Here is a 12,222-nt window from a genome sequence, read left to right as displayed (position 1 = left end):
CTCATTCTGTAGCTGAGGAAAATAATGCCCAAAAGAATTACGTGCCTTCCTTAAATTCAGATGGGTACTAAAAATAGACTGGGGGAGAGACAGTATTCAAACTCGGGATCCTCAGAATCCAAAACCATTATGCTTCTATTATTCTGTGATTTGATTTAACATGAGAAATATCCTAACATAACTTTAACTAGGAAAATCTTTATGAACTCTCTTGAAATTTTGGGGCAATCAATATAACAGAACATGAGAAGATGAAAAATTTCAGTCAGCTCTATGTGTACTGTTCTTAGATTAGAAGGGAAAAAATTTCAATCTCAGACCAGCTCACTTCTATTTTCCAAAATGCTTGAAGATTACCTTTTTAGACTAGTGAAGCTTCCTAGAAAAGAAAAAAACCTACAACTATAAAATAATAATAATAATAATAATAATAATAATAAAATGACCCAAGACAGGACTTCTGTGCCCATGTTGTCCTCCATTAAAACAAATGATTCAGAATTGTCTTTAGTGTTCCTTTCTTTGATAAAACAAAATAATGAAATAAAATAAAATGTAGTTCTTGAAAAATAATTGGACAAGATAAATAAATAATAATTCATTATTTGAATGTGTGTTTTAGCAACCAAAATCGGCCAAATAATTTCCATTAAAGAATCCCAGTAGAGTTACACAGAGTTCGAGCATTTCTGAGAGCTCCTAAAAAAGCATGTAAAAAAAAAATAGAAATGGGGATTTTAAAAGTTAACAGAAAAGCATTTTTGAAGCTGTGGGATTACCAAAGATTTCAAAGGCAGAACACAGAAAGCAGAAGCCATTAAAAAATTGATAACTGGACTTCATCAAAATTAAAAACTGCTCATCAAAATAAACTTTAAAAAAATAGGCAATCCAGAGACTGGGAGAAAATAGTCAGGAAAATTTCACAGTCAAATATCAGGAAAAGGGAGTATACATCCAAAAAATCAGGAATTCTTACACCTTGCAAATAAAAAGAACAAAAACCCAAATAAAATATGAGCAAAAGACTTGAACAGGCACTTCACACACACACACACACACACACAAAGATATATAAATGGCTAATAGGCAAATAGAAAGATGTACAATAACATTAATAATCAGAGGACTGGTAGTTAATACACAATTACTATTTCACACTTACTAGAATGACTAAAAATTTAAAAGATTGACCACACCAAACATTGGCAATTATGTGGAGCAACTGGAACTCATACATTATTGGTGGGAGTGTAAACTTGTATAACTTTCAGATAATTGGCAATTTCTTATAAAGATAAACACATACTTACACTGTGACTCAACAATTCCACTTCTACATATTTGTCCAGGAGAAAGTAAGGCATGTGTCCGCAAAAATTCATCTGAGACAGTTTATAACTGCTTTCTTCAAAATAGTTCCAAACTGCAAACAATCCAAATGTCCATCAACAGGAAAAGGGATAAACTGTGGTATATTAATATAATGAATACTACTCAGGAATAAGAAAAGAACACATTACTCAAAAGCACAACATCCTGAATGCATTTCACAGACATACTGAACAAAAGAAGCCAAACATGAAAGTGTACATATTGAATGATTCTATTCATATGAAGTTATGGGTGGCTCAGTGGATTAAAGCCTCTGCCTTCGGCCCAGGTCCCAGTCCCAGGGTCCTGGGATCGAGCCCCGCATCGGGCTTTCTGCTCGGTGGGAGCCTGCTTCCTCCTCTCTCTGCCTGCCTCTCTGCCTGCTTGTGATCTCTGTCTGCTATATAAATACATAAAATCTTTAAAAAAGAGAAAAGAAAAAAGAAAAGCTAACTCAGTAGTGATGGAGATCAGAACAGAAGTTGCTTAGGGAAGGGAGGTAAATGGGGAATTGACTAAAAGATGGTATAGAAGAACTTTCTGGAATGATATGAAGTTCTGTTTTCTTGATCTGTGTGTGGGTTACACAGGTATATGCATTTATCAAAACATACCAAGTATACACTTGAGATGTGTACATATCTCCCTTATAAATTACACTGCAACAAGACAGTATGCTTCAATGAAAAAGAAGAAAGCATCAGTAACAAAATAACTGTTGCTGAAATCTCATGCTGAAGGGCTTGCTGTTTCTAACCAGTGTAGCATGATTCCTGGAACTTTATACTCTAGCTCTACTCCTTTAATAAATGTATCAATTCCATCTAATAACAAGGCACTTAGTGATAGGTGTTGTCACTGTGGAGACTTCAAGTTGATTTCACAAACACATAAATATACTTCTGATGCAGTGTACTGAATATTCTTCAACTTATATTAATTCCTTCATGCAATAAGTATTTATTGAGCACCTATTATGTTCTAGGCAAATCACAGGCTCCAGGGGTACAATAGTGGCCAAGTCACTACACCCCTTCCTCCATGGAGTTTCACTTGAGTGGGGAAGAGACAAGTACACAAATAAGTAAATGAAGTGATTTCAAGTGGTGATAAATGCAATGAAGAAAATGAAATATTTAGCCATATTTTTTTCATTTCTGAAAAAGTATGTGTGAGTTACATACTTACATGTCAAATTACATGTCATGTTCAGTTCCATTATGAAAGATATATGAAATATGCCTGGCTAATGAAAGATACTCAAATAATTACTGGTTAATTTCTCCTCTGCTTCTTTCCCTAGGTCCTGTCACACATGGTTCACATAATCAGTTATCTGTGTATGTCTTATTGTTTACGTCTCCTTAAACTGTAACCTTTTTATTAGGAAGGATGGCCTGTCATTCATCTTTGAGTCCCCTAGAGCCCACCACATAATGCCTTGAACAAAGTAGGCACTTGGAAACGATATATTCAATTTTACTTCTTGTAACTTAGCAGGCACTTAGCAATTTAATGAAATAAAACCTTAGTCAAAACGTCTAGTGATGTTTCTTTTCTCCAATAGGCCGGTTGCTTTTATTTTTAGACGTGTCTTTCTGGAGCATTCACTTAGACTGATGGCCTTTTACTTCAGGTAGACAGAGAATTCCTAGGTTAGATGGGCTGTTTTCACGATTCAGCTGAGGTTTTGCTTTTGTCCCGAATTAGTCTGTGACATGTATGGTTAGATGAGTTTTCCAGTGAAACAGGAGGAGCCCAAGGAATAAATCCACCAAACTATTCCACTTTTTTGTCAACTGAACATCCATTAGCTGCAAAGTACAGTATAGCCGACCATATAAATATAATATATACAACATATATAAGATATATTACATTTTTAATATGACTCAGAAGAATTTTAGAGAGCACCAAACGTGTTCAAAATGCTTTCATCCGAGGAAATTTATTTTTTCAAGTTCTCCACAGATAAAGTAAATGCCAATTATACAAATACTTTAAAGATGCAAATTAGACTAATTCCAATTAGTCACATAGGGCCATGCCTTGTAAACTTTATGTTGGGAAAAAGTGTTAAGTAAATTCATAGTCCTTGAATATTTGTGAATTAAGAGCAACTCTCCTTTATCCTTTCACCCTTGTTTTGAGGATTAAGTAAATAAGTATACACAGTGCCCAACTTAGTGCCTGCCGCCCAGGATGGGCTGAAGCTGTCACAGCTGGGCACCTTGGTGTTGACATTAGAGGCATAGCCTAAACCTGGATTTCCCCTTCATGAGACAGGACACAATGTAGGAAGGAGTTTCCCAGTCCCCTTCTCTCAGGGTCCACAGGCATTCCAAAGATCTTTTACTCAAAACACTGTTTTCACAGTAAATTTCATCAAGAACATTACCTTGAAAAATACTACCAGGAAAAAAAAAGCAAAGAAGTGACTACCATACCTGGGAAGAGAGCACTCAGGGGTTTTCTGGGAGCTGGCAGTGCTCTGGATCAAGGTAGTGACTATCTGGTGTGACTTTATGATAATTAATTGATAATAATTGATAATAATAATGTAATAAATAATATGATAATTAAACTATGTTAACGTTCTATGCAGTTTTCTATACATCTGTCATGTTTCGGTGGAAAAGGTTTAAAATAAAATTTTTGTGTGTGTGTGTGAAGAAAACAATCAGAAAAGAATACCTGCTTGGATTTTTAGAGTGTCGTATGTTTCTCAGTTTGCTTCCAGACAGATGACACAGTCTGATGACACAGATGACAGTCTGACAAATCGGACTTCTTCTACTTGATCCAAAAGTTGTCTGAGGTCACATTTTTGTCTTTTTACATCTCCAAACTTTCTCCCAAAGCAGTATGTGCACTTTATACCACATTGATATTGATATGCAAACTAATGAAATCTAAAATAATTTTTAAAATTATGAACTATTTGAAATATATGAGCACCAGGACAGAAAAACCTATGGATAAAATCTTAATTTGCCCAGTTTGCTTCAAACTTTCTTTTATAATTTTTTCTATTATTTAAATTCAATTAGCGAACATATAATGCATCATTAGTTTCAGAGGTAGAGTTCAGTTATTCCTCAGAAGCATGTAACACCCAGGGCTCATCACATCACATACCTTCCTTAATGCCCATCACCCAGTTACCTCATCCCCCCACCCACTTCCCCTCCAGTTTGTTTCCTATAGTTAAGAGTCTTTCATGGTTTGTCTCCCTCTCTGATTTCTTCCCATTCAGTTTCTTAGACCCACTCTGTACCTCTCTCAGCTGCCATTCTTCTTCCTGTCTTCCCAAATTCTAATTTCTGCGAGTTCTAAAATAAAAATAATTTTCCATATATATCTCCATAAACAACATATAGATTTCTTTCGTAGGTTTAAAAACTTTGTTTAAATTTTATCATATTATAATACTTTTCTGCAACTTTTTGTTTTGGCTTAAATTTATATTTCTGATGTTCATCCATGTCAATACATGTAGTTCCTAGATGGTATTCTTGCTACAATACCACTATTATCTGATTTATTTACCCACTCACAAAAACACTTTGATTGTATCAATTATTTTGCTGCTGAAACCATTGGTTATGGAACAGGGATTGCAGACTACAACCCATGGGCAAAAAGTAGCCCAGCACTTTTTTTTTTAATAATCTTTATGCCAGGGGCGCCTGGGTGGCTCAGTGGTTTGGGCCGCTGCCTTCGGCTCAGGTCATGATCTCAGGATCCTGGGATCGAGTCCCACATTGGGCTCTCTGCTCGGCGGGGAGCCTGCTTCCTCCTCTCTCTCTCTCTGCCTGCCTCTCCGCCTACTTGTGATCTCTCTCTGTCAAATAAATAAATAAAATCTTTAAAAAAAAAATAATAATAATCTTTATGCCAGTGTGGGTCTTGAACTCACACTCTCTAGATCAAGATTTGCATGTCTACCAACTGAGTCACCCAGGACAGAAACCCCACTGCTACCTATTTTTGTATGGCCCATGAGCTAAGAATAATTTTTACAATTTTTAATAATTGAAAATAACAAAAAAGAATAATATTTTGTGACACATGACAATTGTATGAAATTCAAATCTCAGTGTCCATAAATAAAGCTTAATTGTAACACCACAATGCTCATTTAATTATGTATTTTCTAAAGCACATACAGCAGAAGTGAATAGTTGTGGTAAAGACCATCGTATACTTAGTAAAGCCTAAATATTTACTATCTGATCCTTTACAGAAATAATTTGATTGATTCCTATTACATGTATGTATGTACATACGTAAAATTTTCTCTAGGATGTATTTCCAGAAGCTCATAGAGTTCATAGAGTGCTAGGCTCGTCAGTCTTGCCATATACAAGCCAATTTGGTCTCCAGGTAATTATTTCAGCTCACACAACTACAAACAATGTATGAGAATTCCTCTTGATTTACGTACTTGATATTATCATGCTTTTAAATTTTCGCTAGTTTGATTGGTGTAAAAGGGTATCGCATTATGATTCTTATTTGCATTTCCATAATTACTTAGGAGGATAATCATGTTTTAACAGATATTTTGAATTGCCTTTTTACAAATTTTTCTAATTTTTCTTTTGGACTGTTTATCTTTTTATTTTTTTTAAAGATTTTATTTATTTATTTGACAGAGAGAGAGAGATCACAAGTAGGCATAGAGAGAGGGGAAAGCAGGCTCCCCACTGAGCAGAGAGTCCAACACAGGGCTCAGTCCCAGGACCCCGAGATCATGACCTGAGCCGAAGGTAGAGGCTTAACCCACTGAGCCACCTAGGCACCCTTGTTTATCTTTTTCTTAATGGTGATTTAAATTTTTGGATGAACATAAATACCTATTTTTAATGTAGTAGATTACTTTTGTGTCCTGTTTTAGAAAATTTTCCATGCTTCAAAGTCATTAAGATATTCCCTTATGTTATTATTGTCTAGAAACTTTATTATCTTACTTTTCATATTTGGATATACATTCTACAGAAAATGATTTTTTAGTGTATGGCATGAGACAGAAATCAAGATTTGTTTTCTATTCACAGATACAAGGTCAATCCAATTTTACTTATTAAACAGATTCTTTCCTATTGACTTTCAATATTACCTTTGTGCATATGTTTGACCTTAAATTGTGGTTCTCTCTTTTGGTTCTGTTAATCTATTTGTCTATCCTTTGTGTCAATACAGTCTTAATTAAAAATATATACTTTCTGAGAGGCAGAGGAGGGCAGGACAGGATCCCAGGCAGGAAAGGTGTGCAATATATGGATATAGTTTGGGGCGCCTGGGTGGCTGAGTCATTAAACAGCTGTCTTTGTCTCAGGCCCTGATCCCCAAGTCCTGGGATCAAGCCTGCTTCTCCCTCTCCCTCTGCTGCTCCCCTGCTTGTGTTCCCTCTCTCTCTGTGTCAAATAAATAAACAAATAAATAAGATCTTAAATATATATATATATATATATATATATATATATATATATATATGGATATAGGTTGTTCATGTACAGAATCCAGAGGCAATAGCAAAATAATTTATTTTTAATTGTCAACGTATTGAATATACCTTCAAATGCTCCACTGAGGAGCCATAGTTTCTGTTCACTAGAATAAACACCCTTTATCCCTCATTTTAGAATATGTTTCTATCCATTTGGCAGCTGTGAGACATCTGCTCTAAGCTCTTGTACTCTAGTAAGGAAAAATCTTGCTGGATCCATTCACTCTCTTTTGCCTAGGTCCATGCATTTGTAGGTCAATCTGATCAGGGCTGGGAAAAGTTAAGAAGCTTCTGTCAAAAAGAATTTATGGGGGCACCTAGGTGGCTCATTTGTTAAGTGGCTTCCTTTGGCTCAGGCCATGATCCCCGGGTTCTGGGATCAAGCCCAGCATTGGGCTCCCTGCTCAGATGAGAAGACTGCTTCTCCCTCTCCAACTCCCCCTGCCTGTTCTCCCTCTTTTGCTAAGTCTCTCTCTGTCAAATAAACAAATAAAATCTTAAAAAATTAAATTAAACTACATTTAAAAAATAAAAATAATAATGCATGTGCTGCCAAAGTGAGCATGTAAGATTAAAAAAAATTAAAAAGAAAATTAGCAAGACCGGAAACAATGTGTGTTGGAGAGGATGTGGAGAAAGGGGAACCCTCTTACACTGTTGGTGGGAATGTAAGTTGGTGTAGCCACTTTGGAGAACAGTGTGGAGATTCCTCAAGAAATTAAAAATAGAGCTTCCCTATGAGCCTGCAATTGCACTATATTTACCCCAAAGATACAGATGTAGTGAAAAGAAGGGCCATCAGTACCCCAATGTTTATAGCAGCAATGACCACGGTCACCAAACTGTGGAAAGAACAAAGATGCCCTTCAACAGACGAATGGATAAGGAAGATGTGGTCCATATACACTGTGGAGTATTATGCCTCCATCAGAAAAGATGAATACCCAACTTTTGTAGCAACATGGATAGGACTAGAAGAGATTATGCTGAGTAAAATAAGTCAAGCAGAGAGAGTGCATTATCATATGGTCTCGCTTATTTTTGGAGCATAAGAAATAACATGGAGGACATGGGGAGATGGAGAGGAGAAGGGAGTTGAGGGAAATTGGAAAGGGAGGTGAACCATGAGAGACTATGGACTCTGAAAAACCACCTGAGGGTTTTGAAGGGGCGGGGGGTGGGAGGTTGGGGGAGCCAGGTGGTGGGTATTAAGGAGGGCACGTATTGCATGGAGCACTGGGTGTGGTGCAAAAACAATGAATACTCTTACGCTGAAAAGAAATTTAAAAAAAAAAAGAATTTATATTTGGCCTCAAAAACAACTCATCCCTATCAGTTGATCAAATACAGTTTTGTTAATCAGGCAATCACTTTTTGACACAAATCTGGCTTTCTAAGAGTCCTCCCCCCTTTTACTGGGGTAGGTGTCCTTTTCTGGGCCCTCACATTCCCTGGAGAAATTGTCTTCAAAGCTCTTGTAACATTGAGCTGTATTTGTCTCTATACTGGTCTGTCTTCCTCTCTAAGTCACGAAAACCTTGAGGACCATGTTTTAGTCTTTTTCTTTTCTTTTTTTCCTTTCTAGTTCCTAGCACAGCACCTGGAACAAAACTGACATATAACAGAATTACATATTTGAATACAAGAATTAATTTCAGACTCAATCTGTCATATACATTACTGACTTAAATAAGGCTGCATTGATAGTTTTTAGCTATGCCTGGAGATTAACTATTTGTGCACAGACCTGGATTTGTGGCAAGAAGTTTGATAGTACAATTAAACTGAATATTCTGGAAGCAAAGCATCAGAGAGTATTGACTATTAATTGTAAAATATGTTTTCTGGTAATATGAAAACCAGATACCCTGAGGAAATGTCTCAGTCTATCACACATATCATACACACACATGCACAGAGAGAGAGATAGATGGATAAATCTTATTTAAAAGTCTCCATAAATGTAGAGCGGAGCTGGCAAGAAAGTTACCTCCAGATAATGAGCACTGGGGATGATAGCTGCCTGAAGCATCCGACAGTCCCTGGTGGTGTAGAGCTTTTGGCTTTAACTGATTGCATGCAAGAGACATGGCTTTAACTGATTGCATGCAAGAGACAGAAGACAAAATGAACGCTTATGTAAAGTGGCAAATAAAAATAAGATATTGGCATATAGTTGAGACTCTGAAACGTGTCATTCTAGTGGAAGGATGAACTTGGGGCAAAACCCTTCCACCTAAAGGGAGATAATTAGGAAACATGCTAGTCTCAGATTTATTTCTAAGCACAGTGGGGAAAATGTTCTCTTGAGGTTTCTCCTAATCACACACATCCAGCATCAGGTCAGAATTCACATTAGATAAACTAAAATTACAATTTAAAATGATGCCAGATTGTAGTGACTTGTTTAAAAAGCAAGAGAGTGTCAAGAGTGTGCTCACAGAACAAGAGACTAAAAAACAAGACCAAGAAACTAAAAAAAAAAAAAAAAAAAAAAAATCAAAGGCAACATCCAAAAATGAAAAGTGTAACTAAAATAAGAAATTCAATAGTTGGTTAAATGTCAGATTGTCCATAATTAAAGAATTACTAAAATGGTAGAATTAAAAATCATATAGAGTATGGCACAAAGATATCGTGGTGGTTAAGTGTTTGTGTGTGTGTGTGTGTGTGTGCATGCGTATGTCTGTGATGGTTAAGTTTATCTGTCAATTTGACTGGGCTACAGGGCGTTCAGGTTAAACCTTATTTCTGGGTGTGTCTGTGAGGGTGTTTTGGGATGGGACTAGCATTTGAATCAATACACTCAGTAAAGTAGATTGCACTCCCCACATGCGTGGGCATCAAGCAAGCAGATGAGGGCTTGAATAGAACAGTAGGATTTGTGACCTTTCTGCTTGCCTCTTTGAGCCGGGACATTAATTACCTCCTGCCCTTAAACTGGGCTTTACACCACTGACTCTCCTGGTTCTTAGACCTTTGGACTCAGACTAGAATGATACCACCAGCTTTCCGGGATCTCCTGCTTACAGATAGCAGACTATGGGTCTTCTTAGTCTCCATAGTCACAGAAGTAAATTCTTCACACTAAAAACTCTTCTTTCTCTCTCATTGTCTCTCTTGATCAATATAGATACAGATGTAAGTGTATTTTATTGGTTATATATAGAGAGATAGGTAGATAGATCTTACTGATCGTGTTTCTCTGGAAAATGCTGATGAAAACAGATATTAAAACTTAAAGTTCTAGAGGCTAGAAATCCAGGATAAAGGTACCGTTGGTTTCTGGTGGGCTTTCTCTTCCCGGCTTGTATATAGCTGCCTTTGCTCTGTTCATGTGCACAGAGAGAGACAGAGAGAGAGAGTGAGTTCTGGTCCCTTTTCCTCTTCTCTCTCTTTTTTTTCCCCCAAAGATTTTATTTATTTATCTGACAGAGAGAAAGATCACAAGTAGGCAGAGAGGCAGGCAGAAAGGGAGAAGCAGGCTCCCTGACGAGCAGAGAGCCCGATGCAGTGCTCGATCCCAGAACCCTGAAATCATGACCTAAGCCGAAGGCAAAGACTTAACCCACTGAGCCACCCAGGTTCCCCCTTTTCCTCTTCTTAACAAGAACACCAGTCCTATTGGATTAGGGCCTTACCCTTTTGATCCCATTTAACCTTAGTTCCCTCTATAAAGGCCCTATTTCCAAGTAAAACCATATTGGGGGCTAGGGCTTTAATAAATGAATATTAGTGGGACACAATAGTCCATAACAATAGTCCATAAAAGTACATAAGACTAGGTAGAAGGGGGAAGAGATACAAAGACATGAAGATTGAAAACTTCTAGAGCAAATGTTCAGTAAGCTTAAAAAATTCAAAGCAGCATAAACGACAAGAAACACATGCTCAGACACATCATACTAAAGCTACAGAATACCAAAGACAAAAATAATGGTAAGGGCAGATAGAGATGATTATCTACAAAAGAACCTCCATTGGACTGACAGCTGATTTCTCAGCTTCGATGACATAAAAAGATAATGCAATGATATCTTTAAAATCAACTGTGAACTTAGAAATATAGATTCAGTAAAATCTTTTTTAAAATAATAAATGCAAAATAAAGATATTTTCTGAAAAACCAAGACTGAGAATTCTCACTAAAAGAAGTCTTACAGGGATGCCTAAGTGGCTTAATCGATTAAACGTTTGCCTTCAGCTCAGGTCATTATCCCAGGGTCCTGGGATTGAGTTCTGCATCAGGCTCCCTGCTCAGCCAGGAGTCTGTTTCTCTCTCTACCTGCTGCTCCCCTTGCTTGTGCTCTCTCTCTGACAAATACATAAATAAAATCTTAAAAAAAAAAAAAAGAAATCATACAGAATATATTCCAGAAGAATGAAAGGAACCCAGAAAGGTCTGAGATGAAAGAATGGTAAACAAGGAAATAGTAATTATGCGGGTAAATAAAACCAAATGCTTACTGTATAAAATAATACTGGGAACTAATTTTAGGGCTATAAATTAAAAACAAAATACTGGAAAATAATAACACATAGGTGGGGTAGGGCTGATCAGAGTTATAAAGAAAATATTCTAAGCCCTTGTGGCGATCCAGAAAAGCATAACTGAACTGCACTGGTTAACTTCAGAATTTGTTTAAAAAGCGTGTGAAAATTTTGAGAATAACCCTGAAAAAATAGAAATAGACAAAATTTCCAATTCGTAGAGGAGAAATAAAACAAAAAACTCAGTCAAAGCCAAAAGAAGGCAAGAAACAAAGAGAGACAGAGAGAGAGAGAGAGAGAGAAAGTGGAACAAATGGGAAACACAAAATAACTTGATAGAAAGAAATTCAGAGAAATAAATGGTTACAAAAAATAGGTAAAACATTCCAACTGTATTTCAGTTGGAATGTTATCCTAGCTGCTCTAGGATAAAAAGAAATCCATCTCTATGCCATTTACATTATAAATATCTATAGTTTGAGATAAAGTTTCAACACAAAGGCTAAAAGTAAAAAATTAAAGGAACACCTGGCTTGCTCAGTTGTAAGTTCAAGGCCCACGTTGGGTATAGAGATTTAAAAAAAAAAAAAATCTTAAAAAAAAAAAACAGTAAAAGATTTTAAAAAAGAGAGTGATTTAACCAGTAAATGTTAACCAAAAGAAAGCAACATATCTATATTAAGTAAAAGAGATGTTAAGCCAAAAAGTATAAACAGAGATGAGAGACATTCTAAGATGATAACACTATCCACCAAGAAAATTTACTAACTATGAACTTCTATGCACCTAATAAAAGAATTCTAAATTATGTAATGTAAAAATAGACAGAAATTTAAGACACCCAG

Source organism: Mustela erminea, chromosome 5, assembly GCF_009829155.1.
Source record: "Mustela erminea isolate mMusErm1 chromosome 5, mMusErm1.Pri, whole genome shotgun sequence".
Classification (NCBI taxonomy): Eukaryota; Metazoa; Chordata; class Mammalia; order Carnivora; family Mustelidae; genus Mustela; species Mustela erminea.
Note: the sequence above shows the minus strand (reverse complement) of the source record.